The sequence below is a fragment of the Felis catus genome, chromosome E2, assembly GCF_018350175.1.
Source record: "Felis catus isolate Fca126 chromosome E2, F.catus_Fca126_mat1.0, whole genome shotgun sequence".
NCBI lineage: Eukaryota > Metazoa > Chordata > Mammalia > Carnivora > Felidae > Felis > Felis catus.
In genome coordinates this window covers 497,676-518,238 of record NC_058382.1, presented here as the reverse complement: position 1 = coordinate 518,238, position 20,563 = coordinate 497,676, and the positions used below count along the sequence as shown (strand labels likewise).

The following is a 20,563-nucleotide window of genomic DNA, read 5'->3' as shown; positions in this document are numbered from 1 at the left end:
CTGTGTGTGCAAACAAGTTTTTCCACATTCTTACCAGCATTTGGCATTACCATTTTTGTTTTATTTTTTAAAATGTTTAATCCCTACAGCCAATGTGGGCCTCAAATTTATAACCCCAAGATGTATAGTCATACACTCTACTAACCAAGCCAGCCAGGCACCCCAGTGTTGCCATCTTTTTATTTTAACCATCCTTATAGATGCGTAGTGACATCTTATGTTGCTTTTAATTTGCATTTCCCTAATAATTATGAATGTTGGACATATTTTCATGTTCGCCATCTGTATATCCTCTTCAGTGAAATGTCTGTTCATGTCTTTGGCCCATATTTTAGTTTTTAAAAAACTGTTGAGTTTTGAGAAATATTTATTTAGAACATATTATTTAGAACATATATATTTATATATTTTTATCTATTTAGAACATATTCTAGATATGTTCTTCATCAGATATATGGTTTGCAAATGTCTTTTCTCCTAGTCTGTAGCTTGTCTTTTTATTCCCTTAACAGGGCCATTAGCAGACCAAAGGATTTTAATTGAGATGATGTCTTAATTTGTCACTTTTTCCTTTAATGGATCATGCTTTTTGTGTCAAGTTTAAGAACTCTTTGCTTAGCCCCAAGGATTTCCTCCTATATTTTATCTAAAAGCTTTATGTTTTACTTTTTACATTTAACTCAATCATCATTTTGACTTAAATTTTGTACAAGAGGTGAAATTTATGTTGAAGTTCATTTTTTCCCCTATGGATATTGGGCATCTTTTTTTCTGACACTAATTCTAACACCAAATGTGCAGGTTTTTTCCAATACCAACAAAATCTCCAACCCAACTGGATGTCCAACAATTCTATCCTGAGAGTACCTAGAATTAGTGCAAACTTCACAGGGCTTAGTCACACAAGACTGTTTTCACTTCAGATGATGGCCATAGGCTACATACACTTCTGTTAAGTTGACTACAAATTCACTGGTTCCCTGGTCCCCACCTCGGGTTCAAGTATTCACTAGAATGGCTCACAGAACTTAAGAAAACACTTTGCTTATGTTTACCAATTTAGTAATAAAGGATGTAACTTAGGAACAACCAAATGGAAGGGATGAATAGAGCAAGGTTTGGGAAGGTGGGGCGGTGTCTACAAATCTCCTTTGCATCCTCCAGGAATGTCTTCCTCTCAGCACATCAGTGTGTTCACCAGTCCAAAAGCTCTCTGAATCTCCTTGTCCACCAGTTCTTATAAACAAATCTCCAGCCTCCCTCCCCTCCCTAGAGATTTAGATGTGGGGGCTGAAAGTTCCCACCTTCCTTCTGGTGATGCTTCCCCATGCTGAAGCTTTCGAGGAGTGCCAACCCAAGTCACCTTATTAGCATAAACTCAGGTGTGGTCAAAATGGGCTCTTTATGAATGACAAGACACTCTTATCACTCAGGAAATTCTAGGGGTTTGTTCCAGGAATGAGGGACAATGACCAAATATATGTTTTGTTATATCACAGATATCCAACTGCTCCAATACCACTCATTGAAAAGGCTATCCTTTCCCCCATCAAATAGTTTTGCACAATTGTCAAAAATCAGCTAAGCATGGTTGGTTTTGTGGGTCTGTTTTTGGGTTCTCTATCCATCCCATTGACCTATGTGTGAACCAAAACCACTCTTGGTTACTGTGGCTAAATAGTAAGACTTAACATCAGTTATTCCTCTCACTTTTCTTCTTTTTCAAAAATTGCTTTTGGGGACACCTGATGGCTCAGTCAGTTAAGCATCCAACTCTTGGTTTCACCTCATGTCATGATCTCATGGTTTGTGAGTTTAAGCCCTGCATTAGGCTCCGTGCTGACAATGTGGATCCTGCTTGGGATTCTCTCTCTGCCCTTCCTCTGCTCATGTTCTCTCTTCCTCTCAAATAAACTTAAAAAAAATTGTCCCAAAAACAATTGTTCCAAAAACATTTTTTTCTATTCTAAGTCTAGTGCTTTCCCATATCAATTTTGAAATAAGCTTGTCTAGGGGCGCCCGGGTGGCCCAGTAGGTTAAGTGTCTGACTTTGGCTCAGGTCATGATCTTGCAGTCTGTGAGTTCGTGCCCCGCATAGGGCTCTGTGCTGACAGCTCAGAGGCTGGAGCCTGCTTCAGATTCTGTGTCTCCCCTTCTCTCTGTCCCTCCCATGCTCATGCTGTCTTTCTTTAAAAAAGAAAAAAAAAAAAGCTTGTCTATGTCTACAAAAGATCTTGCTGGGACTTTGATGAAAATTGTATTTTGTACACTTTTTATGTTTTCTTGCCTAATTGCATTGGCTAGTACTTCCAATATGATTTCAGTAGCAGTGGGGGTATCTGTCATCCTTATGTGTGGTTCACCATTATGATGTTGGCTATATGTTATTTACATATGCCCTTTTCAGATTAAGGAAATTCCTCTTTATTCTTAGTTTGCTATCATTATTATGAAAGGATAATGAATTTTGTAAAGGCTCTGTCTGCATGTATTTGTGAGATCATGTAGTTTTTGTTCTTTAGTCTGTTAATACGATGGGTTACATTGACTGGTTTTCAAATAGTGAAACAGCCTACATTTCCAGGATAAACCCCCTGGTCATGTTGCATTGTTGCTCTTATATATTACAGAATTCAATTTGCTGATATTTTAATGAGAATATCTGTGTTTATATTCATGAGGGATATCACTCTGTAGTTTTCTTGTCATTGTCTGGTTTTAGAATCCAGGTAATGCTGACCTTATAAAATGAATCAAGTGTGTCTTCCTTTTATTTTCTGAAAGTGTGGAACTGGCATCATTTCTTCCTTAACTGTTGGGTGGAATTCATCAACAAAACTATCTGGGTCTGGCAGTTCTTTTGAAAAAAACAAAAAAAACAAAAAAACATCAACTTCTTCAACAGATACAAGCCTATTCAGTTTACTAGTTTACTTGTACAGTAAATTTTGATAGTTTGTCTTTTAAGAAATTGTGCCCCTTTACCTAACTTATTAAATTTATGAACACAGAATTGTCCAAACAGGACTAGGTTTTTTGCAACCTCTGTGGGATGGAAATATACCACAATGGAATGAGCACTGGGTAACATCTTCCATCTCATCCCAATATATGCCGTTACTCTGGGGGCACACCTACCCAATGGTCAACCCATCAAGACCTCATCTTCTCAGTGCCTAGAGCTTTGCCTCCACTTGTGTCAGGCATTCATACACACTCCAGCTGCCATCATCCACATTCTTGAGATTCTTGAGATTCTAGCCCTCTTGTCCTCCTGCCCAGGTAGCTTCTTCAACTCTACCCACCTTGGGAGGCCACCAGGCAATCATGTATACTAGAGTTTGGGAAGCAATGCCATCTATGAACCATGGGTGATATAGTTGTTGGGAAGGCCACTGGTGTACCTTCTATTTTAGCCTCCTGAGTCAGAGAAGAGTAACATCAATGTCATCACCATTAACAGCAATAGCAACAAAATCAACAACAATAACAAAACATCAACAAGAGCAGCAGTAATAATAAGAGAACAATAATAGCAACAACAAGGGTGTGAACATGAGCACAGAAGCAACTAATACACACTAAAAACTGTTACATCCCAGACCCTCTCCACACCTAACTTCTCTTAATCCAAATGAGCTAGGGCTTGTCTACATTTTATAAATGAGGAAGTAAGGCACAATAATTCACCTAGGGGCACCTGGGTGGTTCAGTTAGGTAAGCGCCCAACTCTTGGTTTCAGCTCAGGTCATGATCTCATGGTTTCATGAGTTGGAGCCCCACACTGGGCTCTGTGCTGACAGTGTGGAGCCTGCTTGGGATTCTCTCTCTCCCTCTCTTTCTGCCCCTGTCCCACTCACATGGTCTCTCTTTCAAAAATAAACTTAAAAATAATGTTTAAAGAAAAAGTAATTCACCTAAGGTCACAGCTATTGAGATGTAAACCCATGAGAAACCCAAGGATGACTGAAGTCAAAAGATGCACTCTTACCCATGACACTAACACTCACAGGGCATGGTCCTGGTCCAATGTTTTCATGCAATTTCATACAATTTTTCTTCAACTGGGATTGCATATCTTGTACAGGCCTTCTGAGCAGCCAAGGGTTTGCTACTTAAATGAACACTTATTGACAATCAGGCACAGTGTTTTCTTTTATAAACAAAAAGTCCAAAGTGCAACCATGCATACACATGATACTGCACAGAGGATATTTCAATATATGTTAGAACAGAAGCCCTATGAAGGCAAAAAATTCTCTATTTACCAGCTTGTTAAAAGCTTACGTATAGTTTTGCATATTGCCTCCCTCCACATTGTAAGAATTTTCAATCTTACGATAAAAGATAACAGTTACAACTAATACAGGCTACAAGAAAGAAATCAGGTAACATTTAATATCCAGCAATGGAGGAGGACTATATCACCCTCTTTTGCTCCCACAAATATGCCATTAATTGTTACCTCAGTAACAGCCTTTTCCTTCAAAGCTCTAGTCTTTCCTCAAAGGGATCAATCTCACTAGTCATTCAGTTCTTCTTCCTTTTGATATTACTGTTATCAAATCAGAGAACAATTAATGGTAATATGCACATCTTATGTGTTTCTAAGGAAAAAAGGCTGCCAATTAACATACAGCATGCCATTAATTACCCTGATCTGTCAAAATGTCAAAATGAAAAGAACATGTATATTAAAATAAATTAAATACTGTGACTCAAATTCTGTGTCAGGACTAACTTCCAGGCACACATTTTCCCCTAGAATTGTGTTAAAAACCTGATTGTGGATTTGTAATGGGATGAATGTCCTACACGGGGTGTTTCCTCCAGAACTCATTCTCTGATGCACTAGTTGTGCTGCCCAATGAAGTAGTCACCAGATGTGCAGACACACAGAATTAGAAATGTAACGTGTGCCATATGTTTAAATGATAGTATCTGGGATATAGGTGGGTAGAATAAAATGTTATTGACATTAATTTCACATGTTCCTTTTTTTTTTTTTTTTTAAATGTGGCCACGTGGGGCACCTAGGTGTCTCACTCAGTTGAGCAACCAACTTCTGCTCAGGTCATGATCTCATGGTTTGTGAGTTTGAGCCCCACATCAGGCTTGTTGCTGTCAGCCTGTCAGCGCAGAGCTTGCTTTGGATCCTCTATCCTTCTCTCTCCCAAAACATTAAAAAAAATTTTTTTTTAATTAAAAATATGGCCACTAAAAAAAAATTGAACTTAGGTATGTGGCTCACATTATATTTCTATCAGACAGAGCTACTCTGGAAGATCAGATCTCCAACTGAAAGCTTTCCCATGTAGACTATATGTTGGCTGGCTGTCTCAGGTCTAAGATGTCTTACCACACAAAGGTTAACATCAACTTACTTTTCAATATTATCACTCTATATTGGCTAGTACAAAAACTCATTCTTTCTACCCAAGAGTTTTGGCAAGAGTTCTTACCAAAACCCCAACTCTTCACATTAACCAAATCTTTTGTTACAAGGACAGGCAAGAATTCAAATTTAAAAGTAACCATAGCAAAAGAATTCTCCCAATTTCTTATGCAGACACAATGTCTCAAAAGTTTCTGATCCAAGGAGGAAAGGATGAACTCCACTATTTTCAAAGAGCTGCTCATCAATATGAAGTCTCTGACAATGAGTAAGTAAAGGGGATCTGATAGAGCTCTTTCATATTCACTGAATCCCCCACAGGTGTCTCTTTCGTGTGATAATTCCCATGTCCAATAAAAGCATACCTATTCTGGAAATTTTCCCCACATTTGAAACACTGGTACAAGGTCTCCTGAGCATATATCTTCTGGTGTTTGTCCAGAACGCAGTCGTCCCAGAAAGTTTTGCCATACTGACTGTTCTCACAGGGCTTCCCACCAGTATGAGTCCTCTGGTGCTGAATGAGACCAGTGATATTCCTGAAGTTTCTGACACTGGTTATAGCCATACGGCTCCTCAATAGTATGCATCTCTGGTGCCAGAGCACTCAATGAGAGTTAAGAGCTCTCAATGAAAGTTTTCCCACATTCTTTACAGTCATAATGTTTCTCTCCAGAATGATTTTTTTCAAGATTTTATTTACTTACTTATTTTTGAGAGACAGCACATGCGCACATTGAGCATGAGAGGGGCAGAAGGAAGAGAGATAATTTCAAGCAGGCTCCTGCTGCGGGGCTCAATCCCACAACCCTGTGATCATGACCTGAACCCAAATCAAGAGTCGGAACTCAATGGACTGAGCCACAAAGGCACCCCTAAAGAGTTTAAGTAATCTTTACACCCAAATTGGGGCTCCAACTTACAACCTGAGATCGAGTCGCATGCCCTACCGACTGAGTCAACAAGGCACCACAGAATGATTTTTTTTAATGCACAATGAGGTGACCACTGCAGTTGAAGGATTTTCTACAATCCACCTACTTTCAGGATCTCTCTCTGGTGTGACTTCTCTTATATTTAATAAAGCATGAGATATCAGTGAAGGCCTTTCCACACTCCATAATACACAGGGCTTCTCTCTTGTGTGAATTCTCAAATGGACAATAAGGTAGTAGATATTGGAGACATTTTTCACACTCATTGTATCTATATGGTTTTTTCTCCAGTATGAAATCTGTGATGCAAAACAAGGGAAGAGTAGTGGCTGAAGGACATCCCACAGTGGTTGCACTCATGGGGGTTCTCCCTTGTGCAGGTCCTCTTGTGATTGATAAAGGCAGAGATGGCACTGAATGCTTTCCCACAACTATTGAATTTATAAGGTTTCTCTCCTGTATAGATTCTTCAATGCACAATCAGGTTGTAATTCTTGGAGAAGGATTTTCCACAGTCAGTACAAGTATAAAATCTCTCCAGTATGAGTCCTCGGGTACCAAAGAAGTGAGATTTCTGTCTGATGGATTGTCCACATTTGTTGAAGTCATGGCATTCATCTCATTATTTCTCCTCTGCTCATGAGAGCAAGTGCCCTGATCAAACACTTCCTCACATCCCATCCCTTTGTGTGGCTGCCTTTCTCCAACAATTATATCCTGTTCAGTAAGAGGTACAGAATGGTTGTAAAATGACCACTTTTGTTACAACTGGAGGGCCCATCTCCTGTTAGATTTCCACCAATGTGGCCAAGTTGACCAACTTGACTGATGGCTATTCTACAGTCATAATTTTCATCAAGGGTGTGACCTTCACTATATGTGTGTGTGTGTGTGTGTGTGTCTGTGTGTATATTTATATGTATATTTACATTTATTTATATTATATATATCAGGAATGCTTAACATCTGAATCATGTTCACAGAAAGCTTCTGTTTCAGGACCTTTCTGAGATAGAGCAAAGACCGAGCAGGGGCGGTTGCGTGGCTCAGTTGGTTAAGTGTCCAACTCTTGATTTCAGCTCAGGTCATGATCTCATGGTTCTCTGGAACGAACCCCATGTTGGGTTCTGTGCTGACAGCACAGAGCCTGCTTGGGATTCTCTCTCTCTGCCCTTTCCCTGCTCATGCTTTCTCTTTCCCTGTCAAGATAAATAAACTTAAAAAAATAGACTGAGCAGACACCCATGCTTTCTCCATATTCACAACCACCACAGCCTCTCACCAAACCCACTGTGTTCTATTGGGTGGATGCTGTTTGCATCAAATGCTTCTCTGGGTTTTTGTGAAGCATTTCTACCTGTTCCTCACATTCCCATTTTTCTCCTAATACATATAAATAGGAATAATCCTTCATGAATCTTTCCATCATCAGGAAATTAAGTGGTTCCACTCCAACAACATCCTGCCTTGATGCTTTCATTTTGACCTTTGTTTTCTTTTTTTTTTTTTAACTTTTTTTAATGTTTATTTACTTCTGAGAGAGAGAGAGAGAGAGAGAGAGAGAGAGAGTGAGCAGGGGAGGGGCAGAGAGAGAGGGAGACAGAATCCCAAGCAGGCTCCGTGCCATCAGCACAGAGCCCGATGTGGGGCTCAAACCCATGAACCATGAGATCATGACCCAAGCCAAAATGAAGAGTTGGATGCTTAACCAACTGAGCCACCCGGGCGCCCCTGACCTTTGTTTTCTAAGCTAGAAGAGAAAAGGGAGAAAATATTTGAATCCTTAAAAGGAAGGGAAAAAGGAAGTTAAAGTGTGGCATGTAAATATTAAAATTGGTCCGGTGCAAATCTACTAAAAGTGATCTTCTGTCCACCCTATGAGAGTAATTTCATTTGTAGATGTATAACCAAGAGAAATATGTCTGTACAATCAGAGTAAAATGGTTCATAACAACCTAAGACTGGACACTACCCAAATGTCCAAAACTAGGGAGTAGATGAATCAACTGTGGTTTATTCACATGATGAAATACTACATGTCAACAAAAACAAATGAACTACAAGTACACAAAACAAAATGGGTAAATCCCTCAAGCATAATGTTAAATAAAAGACCCAAAGTATGTTTACTTCATGAAAATTTTAAGCTGTACACTTATATTTTTCAGCATGCATATTTCCATGGAAATTTTTCAAAAATCATACACACATCCCAAAATAAGCCAGGCACCCATAGGTTTTGTTCAGGTATAGATCTGTAGGGCAGGAAGAGCTCATGATGATGGTAAAAGAGGGAGCCATTTATATAGAATAAAAATAGCTTTAGAGATTTTTAATTTCAGTAGAGGACGAAGAATATCTCCCAAAGAAGACTGGCTTACCAGAGGAGGAGTCGGGAGGAGGGTGGATTTTTAAGGAAAACTCTCCCACTTCCCTCTCCCAAAGCATGAGTAAGCAGTATCCTAGCCCTCCCTACCAGGGAACTCTAAGGCTGGGGCACCTGGGTGGCTCAGGTGGCTTAGCATCTGACTCTGGATTTAGGTTCAGGTCATGATCCCATCAAGTCCACACTGAGTGTGGAGCCCGCTTAAGATCCTCTCTCTTCTCTCCTCCCTCACTCTCTCTCCAAATTAACAAATTAGGAATAGAAGGAACTACTTCAACATAATAAAGGTCATATATGAAAAATCCACAGCTAACATCCTCAACAGTGAAAGACTGGAAGCTTTTCCTCTAAAATGACAACACAGGACGGCCACTTTCACCACCTTCATGCAGCAGTTGGTACCATCTGCAGCTGTGTATCTTGGTATAACACTTCTACCCAGAGCCATTAGGCAAGAAACAGAAACAAAAGGCATCTAAATTGGAAAGGAAGAGGCAAAATTATCTCTATTTGCAAATGATATGATCTTATATATTAGAAAACACTAAAGATTGCACATACACACACCATTACAATTAATAGACAAATTCAGCAAAGTTGCAAAATATAAGATCAACATACAAAAATCAGTTGCATTTTTATACACTAACAATAAACAATCTTAAAAGGAAATTTTTTAAGCTGTATTTACAATAGCACCAACAAGACTGAAATATTTGTTAAATAATCACAGAGAAGGGGCACCTGGGTGGCTCAGTCAGTTAAGCATCCAACTCTGGTTTCGGTTCAGGTCATGATCTCACAGGTCATGGGTTTGAGCCCTGCATCAGGCTTTACACTGGTAGTGCAGAGCCTGCTTGGGATTCACTCTCTCTGCCCCTCCCCCACTCAAGTTCTTTCTCTCTAAATAAATAAATAAACAAACATTAAAAAATAATAACCACAAAGAAGAACAGATTAGTGGTTGCCAGAAAGTAGGGAGAGAGGGTAGGGAGTAGGGTGGCTGAATAGGAGGAGCATGAGGGAATTCTGCAGTGACGTCACGTCAAGCATCTAGACTGTGGTTGTCATACCAAGATACACATCCTAAGATGGCATGGAGCTCCAACACACCCAAATGAGTACGAGTGAACTTTGAATGAGCTCTGCAGATGGTACCGATGCCAGGTTCTGGCTTTGACCCTGTCCTACAGTTGTGCGAGATGTTAACCATGGAAGAGGCTGGGTAAAAGATGCACAGGCTCTCTCTGTACATTTCTTTGTGCCTTCCCATGAATCTATAATTATTTCAAATAAAGAAGTTTAAAGGAAACAAAAACGGTACAAGACCCTCGATAGGACCTGGCCTGAAATAACAGGAATAAAGGCAATAGGGGTAACTAGGAAAGTTGGAATAGGGATGGGTTACCAGATGATAACAAGAAACTACTGTTAGCTTTCTTAGGTGTGACAATAGTATTATGGTTGTGTGGAAGAATGTCCTTATTGTTAGAATATACGTCCTAAAATTTTTAGGGGTACTTACTTTCAAATGCTTATATACATACACATAAAGAAATATCTATATGTGCACACACAATACACACACACACATAAACATACATATACACTCATATACATGTATACATATACAAAAATATACACACATGCATACATAAACACATCTACATTTATATACATACAAAAATCCATACATACCCCCCTCTGCAACAACACATAAAACACATGCATATAAATATACACAAATACCCATATGCTCAAACATGTATGTATAAAACATACATGTATGCTCAAACATACATGTATAAAACACATTATAAACACATAATACATAACTTATATGTTGCATACATAAAAATTGAGGTGGTGGGTGATGGGTGCTCATTATACTCTTCTCTCAATTTTTCTCAATATTTCAGAAACTTGTCAAAAGAGAAACTAGGCAGGGGATATGTTAATGCTTCCAGAGAGAGGTACTACACCAAAGGATCAGCATTCATTATTACTTAGGTGAGAAAGAATTTATAACAGTTTTCTCAAAAGGTATTCAAGAGATAGTTATAGGTATTCTAAGGAGTGGGGGGCGGGGGGTGGAATACGTTACTAGCTGGGAGCTATAAGAAAACCACAGTTACTACCCCGGGAAAATGCTGACTTGTAAAACCCTTTCTGCACAGTAAGTTTGATGCAGGAGAAAACAGGGAAGCCAGGAGTGTTCGCCTGGAATAACTGGGATCCAGACAGGGCAAGGCTGTCCACTCAGTTTCCTCCAACCAGCTCCAGAATCGCCTGGCCCTATACAGCTGCTCCCCAAAGCTGGCAACTGATTCAAGTTGAAAACTATTTAATCTCTTTGCTCTATGACCTAAATAAGTTTCTGAAAACTCGCAAGTAAATAAAAGCAGGGCAAATAGAATTCTATTTTATTATTGTAGTTGACAATGTTACATTAGTTCCAGGTGTGCAACATAGTGATTGGACAAATTTATCCAGTATGCTATGCTCACTACAAGTCTAGCAACCACCTGCCACCATACAATGCAATTACAGTATTATGGACTATATTCCTTACGCTGTGCCTTTTATTCCCAAGACTTTACAATTGTATTTTAGATTCTACAGGGAAGCACCCTACTTATATAAAACTTGCATCCAATCCACTTAAATATTTTACTATTAAAAATATCACTACAAAATATAATACATGCTTATTACAGAAAACTTGGAAAACAAAGTACAAAGAAAATTAAGTCCTGGGTGCATTTATTTCCTGTTTTCTTCCTAGAGAATCATTTTGATATAGTTAGAGTCAAACTGTATATACAATTCGGGGTCTTTTTTTTGTTTTTCCCAGTAAATATTATATTATGGGTAGTTTCCATATCATTAACATGTCTTCATAGGCAGAAAAAATGGTGCAGCTCCTTTGAAGAACAAATTTGGGTTGAAATAAAAAATGCAAAGCAATGTGGCAGATCAACATTAAAAATTCAAAACTGGAGGGCCTGGGTGGTTCAATGTGTTGAGTGTCCGACTTCAGGTCATGATCTCACAGTTCATGAATTCAAGACCCACATGAGGCTCACTGCTGTCTGTATGGAACTCACTTCAGATCCTCTGTCCCCCTCTCTGTCCCTCCCCGGCTTGTGCTCTCTCAAAAATAAACAAACACAGGGGTGCCTGGGTGGCTCAGCTGGTTGAGAGGTTGAGCGTCAGACTTCCACTCAGGTCATGATCTCACGGTTCGTGAGTTCGAGCCCCACATTGGGCTCTGTGCGGACAGCTCAGAGCCTGGAGCCTGCTTTGGACTCTGTGTCTCCCTCTCTCTCTGCTCCTCCCCCACTCATACTCTGTCTCTCAGAAATAAATAAATGTTAAAAAAAAAAACTTAAAAAAAGTTAAAAAAATAAACTTTTTTTAAAATTAAAAGAAATTAAAAATACAAAACTTGATCTAAGAGGACCTCACAGGGGCTCCTGGGTGGCTCAGTCAGTTAAGCGGCCGACTTCAGCTCAGGTTATGATCTCGCGGTCCCTGAGTTCGAGCCTCGCGTCGGGCTCTGTGCTGACCGCTCAGAGCCTGGAGCCTGTTTCAGATTCTGTGTCTCCCTCTCTCTCTCTGCCCCTCCCCTGTTCATGCTCTGTCTCTCTCTGTCTCAAAAATAAATAAACGTTAAAGAAAAAGAATTAAAAAAAAAATAAGAGGACCTCATAGTCAGAGTTGTTTCATCAAACTTTTGCTCCATTTACATATGCATGTGAGTCATGAACGTAAATGTGTTTCTTCTAATGCCTGGGTCAAACATAACTTGAAAATCCCCAGGCTGGAGAAATCCTTACCTGATTTACAAAGACACATGTTCAAGATGCCCGCTAAAGCACTGTAGGGACGGCTGAAAAACTGCAAACTTCCCAGCTGTGCATCAGAGGTGGGGCTTGGGGGGGGGGAATAAATGGTGGCATTTCACAAGGTAGAATTACCGCACAAGAGCGAAAATGGTACATGAAGAAATGGAAGACTGGAGACAGAGGCACACTACAGAAGTTCACACATCAAACACATCAAACCCAAACACACACACACACACACAAACCATACCCATACAGCTCAAAGCTATAGATATTATAAAGGGCAAAGCTCAACAACATCCTGAAGACAACGGTTAAATGCTAGATGTGTCACAAACCCCTTCTGAGATCTCAAGTCTGGAGAGGGCCAGCTTTTTCATTCACTAAGCAAATGTTTACTCAACACCTACTGTGTGCCAGGTCCTGTTCTTGGTAGGAATGAATCAGCGGTGGATGAGACAGATGAAGACCACTGCCGGGTGCAGCTGGCTTTCTAGTGGGGAAGACACAGAGCCAACTGCAAGATGTCTCCATCAAACGCTCTGCAAACTCAGGATGCACATAGACCTGGGTCAGTTTTCTGAGTTAGTACTGGCATCCCGGACTGCCCCAATCTCTACCCACTGTCCAAAACTGACAAACCAAGCAGATTCAAGGAGCACACTGCTCAAGGAAGGAGGCAGAACTCTGATTTTTCGATCTGATGCAAACTCCTAACCACCTGCAACGCCCCAGCAAACAGTTACTAGGCCAGCAGCCCCAGCACTAGGGCCCCTGAGGATTCTGGCTGCTACTGAGGGGGCCATGGGAGGCTCGGAGCACAGAAGTGGCAAGATCTGACACGTGAGCTCCCAGTGGCTACCGAAGAGGAACAGATAGTGGGGAGCGCAGAAGGCAGGGGTGCAGGGAGGAGGTGCCTGTTAGAGAAGCTGGTGGCCCAACGGTTGAATTTTGTAAATACCTTACAGGTAAAGACATGGGATTTGGGGGCAGAAATGATATGGGGGCTGGGGAAAGAAAACCATCAAGGAGGACGTTGAGGATTATGGGCAGAAGAAGGAGTCGCCGTTTACAGAGGCTGGAAGGATTGGGTTTGGGGGAGACCAGAGGCTCAGCTGAGGACCCCGAAGTCCTTCGCAGGGTAGGGAACAGCTTCAGGGCATTAGGGGCCTGTGGGGAGGGGCAACCCAGTCCACGACAGGGGATTAGGGGTGGGGGTGAAGCCTGGGAGGGCGAATTCGGTGGGAAGGGGAGGAAGGAAACATTGACAGGCACCCCAAAGGCTCGATGAAGCGAATCGGTCTTTGGAAGGGGGTAGGCGAGGGCGCAGGACCAGGGCTGTGGGAGGAGGAACACGCAGGAAACACAGAAGGCTGTGGGAGCCCAAACCTTGTGGGAAGGAGAGGAGAGGGAGAGAGAAGGGGCGTCCACCCGTGCAGGGTGGGAGCAGGAGGCGCGCACCTGAGTGGCGAGAAAAGGCACCCGGCGCCCCAGGATGTGGAGTCCGCGCCCAAGGGGAGAAGGAAAGTCCGCGTGGGAGAAGAGGAGGGAGGGGTCCGTGCCCACCGGCCGAGCGAAGACAACGAGGGTCTGCACCGCACGGGGCCAGCAAACGGCGGGGGGGTGGGGGGTCCCACTCTGGACCCCCCAGCCGCCCCCCCAACTCGGAGCTGGGCCGCGGTGACCTGCCGCTCCTCTATCTGGGACTCACCGTTAGCTAGAGAAACCGCCAGAAGGGAACTCACCTCCGGCGGCGCGCGCCGCTCGTTTTGTGTGCGTGCGCGCGCGCCAGATTCCCGGATGAGGCTTCTCCAGCGAGGCCTCCGGGCGGGTGGGCTCCGGCGTTCGTGAGGGGGGACTGGTCAAGTAATTTGCCCATTTTTCCACTGCATTTCCTTTCTTATTGAGATGCCGAGTTCTTTATAACTTTTGGATATCAGTCCTTTGTTGCGTCTATGAGCGACAATTACCTTCTCCCACTCCGTCGCTTGCCTTTCCACTTGCATAATACACTTACATAATACTTTCTAATGAACACAGTTCTGAATTTTAATATAGCCAGCCTTATCAATTTTCCTTGGTTTAGTTAAGAAACGTTTGTCTATGCCAAGATCACAAAGATGCTTTGTATTTTCATCTGCACGATATCGTTTTGCCTTTCACATTTAGAGCTACAATCCTCATGAACTGATTTTTGTGGATAGTAGGGGGTCGTCAAACTACAGTAAATCCACCTGTTTTTGTACGGTCCAAGAGTTAAGGATGGCTTTTACATTTTTGGATGTGGTAAAAAAAAAAAAATCAAAAGAATGGTATTCGTGACACTTGAAAATTATATGAAATTCAAGTTTCAGAGTCCATAAATAAAAATGTATTGGAATGCGACCATGCCCATTTGCTTACAAATTGTGGCCGCTTTCACACTACAACAGTTGAGTCTAGTAGTTGTAGCAGAGACCATATAGTGTGCAAAGCCTAAAATACTATCTTTACAGAAAAGTTTGCTGACTCCTGATTGTATAGTGAGATATGATCACTGGATTTTAACTATTTAAAAATGTTTGCAAAACCAGGAGATATTACTTCTTACGCACTAGGATATCTGTAACCCAAAGACACAGTAACAGGTGTTGATAAGGATGTGGAGAAATCAGAATGCTTATACACTGTTGGTGGGAATGTAAAATGGTACAATTGTTGTGAACAAATTTGGCAATCCCTCAAAAGCTTGAACAGAGAGTGACCACCATGTAACCCAGCAGTTCCACTCGAAAGTATCTACTCAAGGGGTGCCTGGGTGGCTCAGGGTTGAGCTCCTACTCTTGATTTCGGCACAGGTCATGATCCCAGGGTTGTTGGATCAAGCCCCTCAATGGGCTCCATGCTGAACGTGGAGCCTGCTTGAGATGCTCGCTCGCTCGCTCGCTCTCTCTCTCTCCCTCCCCACCGCCCCATTCCTCTCTCCAGCTCATGTGTGCTCTAAAAATAAATAAATTAAAAAAATAAATGCAAAGTATCTCAAGAGTGTTGAAAGCATATATCCACTAAAAACTTGCACATGAAGGATCATAGCAGCATTATTCATAATAGCCAAAAAGTGGAAACAATCCAAATGTCCATTGACGAATGAATGGATAAAAAAAGTTGGCATATCCACACAATGGATTATTATTCAGTCATATAAGGAGTGAAGTACTGACACATGCTGCAACATTGATGAACATTGACAATATAATGCTAAATGAAATAAGCTAGTCAAAATGGACCACTATTGTATGATTCTATTTCTATGAAATGTCCAGAGCAGTTAAATCTGTGGCTAGATTAGTGGCTGCCAGGGACTGGGAGAAGGAAGAAATGAAAAGTGACTGCTAATTGGTATTTGCTTCCTTTAGGAGGCTAATGAAATGTACTGGAATTAAAGAATGGTGGGGGTGCCTGGGTGGCTCAGTCAGTTTAGTGTCTGACTTTGGCTCAGGTCATGATTTCACAGTTCATGACTTCAAACCCCGCATTGGGCTCTATGCTGACAGCTCAGAGCTTGGAGCGTGCCTTAGATTCTGTATCTCCCTCTCTCTCTGCCCCTTGCTTGCTCACACTCTTATCTCTCTCTCTCAAAAATAAATAAACATTAAAAAAAAAAAAAGAGGGGCGCCTGGGTGGCTCAGTCGGTTGGGTGTCCGACCTCGGCTCAGGTCATGATCTCGCAGTCCGTGAGTTCGAGCCCCGTGTCGGGCTCTGTGCTGACAGCTCAGAGCCTGGAGCCTGTTTCAGATTCTGTGTCTCCCTCTCTCTCTGACCTTCCCCCATTCATGCTCTGTCTCTCTCTGTCTCAAAAATGAATAAACGTTAAAAAAAAAATGCTTTTTTTTTAAAAAAAAAAGAATGGTTATGGGTGTACAACCTGGTGAAAATATTAAAAACCACTGAAACACACACTTAATTGTTTAACTTAAAAATTGTTTAATCTAGGGGCCCCTGGGTGGTTCACTCCGTTAAGCATCCAACTCTTGGTTTTGGCTCAGGTCATGATCTCACAGTTCGTGGGATCAAGCCCCATGTTGGGCACTGCACTGGCAGTTTAGAGCCTGCTTGGAATTCTCTGTCTCCTTCTCCCTCTGCCCCTCCCCCACTGTCTCTCTAAAAATAAATAAATAAACTTTAAAAATTTTTAAAAAATTGTTTAATCTATTTTACCAGAAATGGCTACTGACTCAGCTGAATTCCTTCGGTCACACTAAGCCCAGACGTCCGTATACTTTTGTATTTGCTATTTTTTTCTCCAGGGACTTGCTTATACATACTCTCAACCTCTTTATCTCTCGGGGTCTTAGTGTTGCTCTTGTAAATGTGGATTTTTTTATTTGGCAAAGGCAGCCTTGCACCCCATACCCACCTCTTCTCCAGTGAATCCATTTCTCTAACCATTGCCCATGAAGGGTTTCCACCTATGGCTTTATTGCCCCTCTCTGGTATTCGATGGGTGGAGTCTCTCCTCCCTAAATCTGTTCTCTCTTGGTCCCTAACATCACCCACCCTGGCTTCCCTCCTCCCTCCTAGGCCATTTCTTCATCTGGCTGCCTCCTTTGTTTTTCCCACAATCAATTGCTTCTTTGGCCACCATCCCTAGTGCTCACCTAACATAATGAGAAGTCTACAAGGCTCTGGCCTACCTCGCCCTGCCCGCTCGCCTCATCTCTTTCTCTCTGATGCCCCACATCCCCTCCTGCATCATCACGTACCGTACCAGTCCCTGTGTGCAGTCTTCCTTCCCTACCCCCAGGTTAGTCTCTCCTCCTCTTACAGCTTCCTGCTATTATTTTCGTTCTTTTCCCTATTACAGCTCACATTGATGTTTTCACGATTGTTTGATAAATAAACGGCCATCTTGCTTTCTAGCTGGACTGCTCCATGAGGCTGGACACAATGTTGTATTCCCAACTATACTCCGCAGGGGATCAACGTGCCAACATCTGTTCAAACATCTCATCAAATGTTTGCCGATTTAAATGAACTGGAAGACATATTCCAATGTATTAAAATGATTGCCAACGACATGAGAGATTCTGGACGCAATTTCTTAATCTCATATTTTTCTGTACATTCTGAGTAGAATTGTTAGAATCAGAAAACAACGAAGATATGCACTCAAGATATGGGTGCCCACCATTCGCTAGCACTGGTTCACCTCCATCTTAGTTCAAAAACATTTCTTGGGCACTTGCTGCACGATCCTAAGGGCCAGGATACAGCAGAAACAAGATGTGTACAGTCCAGTAGGGGAGATAAACACATACAATGCATCATGTATCAATAAAGCAAGGAAACAGGATGGGGAATGTGTGTTGGGCAGGGACCGTTGCAATTTTAAATAGAGAAATCAGGAAAGGGCTCACTGAAAAGGTGATGTATAATGAATTGCAAGTGAGGAAGTGAGCCCAAATGTATTGGGGGGAGAGGATCCCAGAGCAGAAAGTGATTTCAGAGGTCCTGAGATAACATGACTGGCATTTGAGGAATCACAGGGAGGCCTTGAGACTGGAACAGAGTGACCAAGGTGGGTATCAGAGAAGGGGCTAGGGAGGTGACAGAAGCTGTCAATTAAAAAACACTGCCAGACCAAGGCACCTGGGTGGCTCAGGGGGTTAAACGTCTCACTCGATTTTGGCTCAGGTCATTTCATGGTTCGTGAGTTCGAGCCCCGCACTGACAGTGTGGAGCTTGTTTGGGATTCATTCTCTCTCTCTCTCTCTCTCTCTCTCTCTCTCTCTCTCTCTCCCTCCCTCCCTCCCTCCCTCCCTCCCTCCCTCAAAATGAACTTAAAAAACAAAAGCAAAAAAACCATTGCCAGACCAAAGAAATGATGGAAGACAAAGGAGATAACCTGATTATGGGTGAAGGTACTTGCTTCCTCTCCCCCATTGAGGATTATCCATCCCTGTCCCAGTGACTTCAGGCTTGTTGTGGACTTGCTTTGACAAGAAAAGGTGAGTGGAAGTGCAGGTGCTATTTCTGAGCAGAAACTTTCAGAGCCTCTGGATGGATCCACTGGTCCTCCCTTCCCTCTGCCAGGAGGCCAGCAATGCCCCAGAGAGGCTGCTCCCTGGCCGAGCGAAGGCAAAATGAAGTAGAGCACTGGCGTTAGGAGCCCCAAAGACTTTTGCTGTCGTTTGTTACTGTAGCATAACTTACCTTAAGCTACCTCATACAAGAAACCATTAGAAGTACTGCTTTAAGGTTGAAATTCAGAATGACAAAAAAAAAAAAAATTGACATTTCAAGTGGTGGCAAGGATGTAGATCAACAGGAAATCTCCTTTGTTGCTGGTGGGAGAGCAAAATGGTACCACCACTTTGGAAAGAACTTTGCAGTTTCGTACAAAGTTCAACACAGACTTACCACATGACCCAGCAATTGCGCTCCTAGGTATTTATCCAAGAGAAATGAAAACCTACATGTTAGAGACTGAAGGTTTGTGTCTTGCCCAAATCTATGCTGAACTCCTAAGCCCCAAATAATGGTACTTGGAGGTGGTGGCCTTTGGGGGTGATTAGATCTGAGGGTAGAGCCCACATGAAAAGGATTAATGCCTTTATAAAAGAGACCCCTGAGAGCTCTCTCACCCTTTCTACTACGTAAGGACAGTGAGAAGACAACCAATCTGTGAACAAGGAGGCAGGTTCTCACTAGACACCAAACCTGCCGTTGCCTTGACTGTGTGCTTCCCAGGATCCAGAACTGTGAGAAAGAAGTGTTTGTTATTTAAGCCATTCAGTCTATGGTAGTTTGTTATTGCAGCCTGAGGATTAAGAGAAGTTGAATTTTATTTGAGATCTGTTCTCCTGGAGAAATTCCCTCACCCCTCTGTTCCAAGAAATGGCTAACCACACAAAGGACCACGTTGCTCTCACATATTCCAAGGTAAGACCCAGGAAGACAGGGGCTCCACTCCTCCTCAGTTACTCGATCCTTCCTCGTGTCTCCCGTAAGACTCATGGATGACTCCCTTCTTTATCTGACTCTATAAAATTCCAGGCCCCCTTTCTTTTCTTTGAGATATTACACATTGATGAATACAAAGAGGGTTGCGGATTAATGAAACTAGAAATACGGTGGCAACCATCATGAACATCCCCTCTCATATTGGATTAGACAGCACATCTGGACCTTCCACACACATTCTTAGGCTATAGACTTCTTCCAGGATGCTGAAAGGTGTGTTCCTCTCACCCAACCTAGGGTGTGGGAGGTGTTAAGTAGAGGTAAAGGGCATCTCTTCCTTAATTTTTCTGAAATTTCCTTTCACTAATGGCTGTTCATTAATAGGACTTAATTTACTAGACTAGCTCTGGCAATAAGGGCTGTGTGGATTCCCAAGCGGCACCCGGCTGAGTAGGCCGTGCCTACTCTCAAAGCAGACAGAGACCAGCAGAGGATTTTGTTTTTCAAGTTGTGTTTATTAACTTGCTGAGAACGAAACACACATTGAATACTTCACCAAGCAGGAGCTGGGAAGGTTAAAGGTCTGTAAGAACTAGAATGGGAGTGTGTTAATTTCCTATGGCCGCTGTAGCAAGTTAACACAAGCTTTGTGCCTTAAAAATACACACATATACTCTCTTACAGTTCTGGAAGCCTTAAGTCCAAAAATCACTTTCACTGGGTTCACAAGGTGTCAGCAGGGCTGGTGTCTTCTGGAGGCTGTGGAGGGAGAACCAGTTTCCCTGCCTCTGCCAGGTTCTAGGAGCGCCCCCATTCCTTGGCTCATGGCATCTCTCCATCTTCAAATGCATTGCTCTAACTTCTGGCTCCATCATCACCTCTCCTCTGACTTTGACCCATTGAGGACCCCTGTGATGACACCGCCCCCACCAGATAACCCAGCATCATCTCCACATCTTAAGATCTTCATCACTCCTTCAAATTCCCTTTGCATCTACACTAACAATCAAAGGTCCCACGGATTAGGATGTAGACACATTTGGGAGGCCATAATTTA

The 20,563-nt window shown here is 42.3% G+C and overlaps 1 long non-coding RNA gene across 7 annotated transcripts; it reads right to left on the bottom strand.

Moving 5' to 3' along the window:
• Positions 1-2,632: 2,632 nt before the first annotated feature.
• LOC109494578 lies at positions 2,633-14,331 on the bottom strand. Of its 7 annotated transcripts, none has more exons than XR_006590225.1 (7): positions 14,276-14,331; positions 12,975-13,106; positions 12,556-12,650; positions 4,466-4,555; positions 3,992-4,111; positions 3,306-3,420; positions 2,633-2,857 (listed from the first exon to the last, which is right to left on the bottom strand). It is a non-coding gene; the product is annotated as an uncharacterized LOC109494578 (long non-coding RNA). The 7 variants fall into 7 exon arrangements; XR_006590219.1 differs by lacking the exon at positions 14,276-14,331 and adding an exon at positions 14,026-14,269 and having other exon boundaries at positions 12,975-13,131; XR_006590218.1 differs by lacking the exon at positions 14,276-14,331 and having other exon boundaries at positions 12,975-14,019.
• Positions 14,332-20,563: the final 6,232 nt, after the last annotated feature.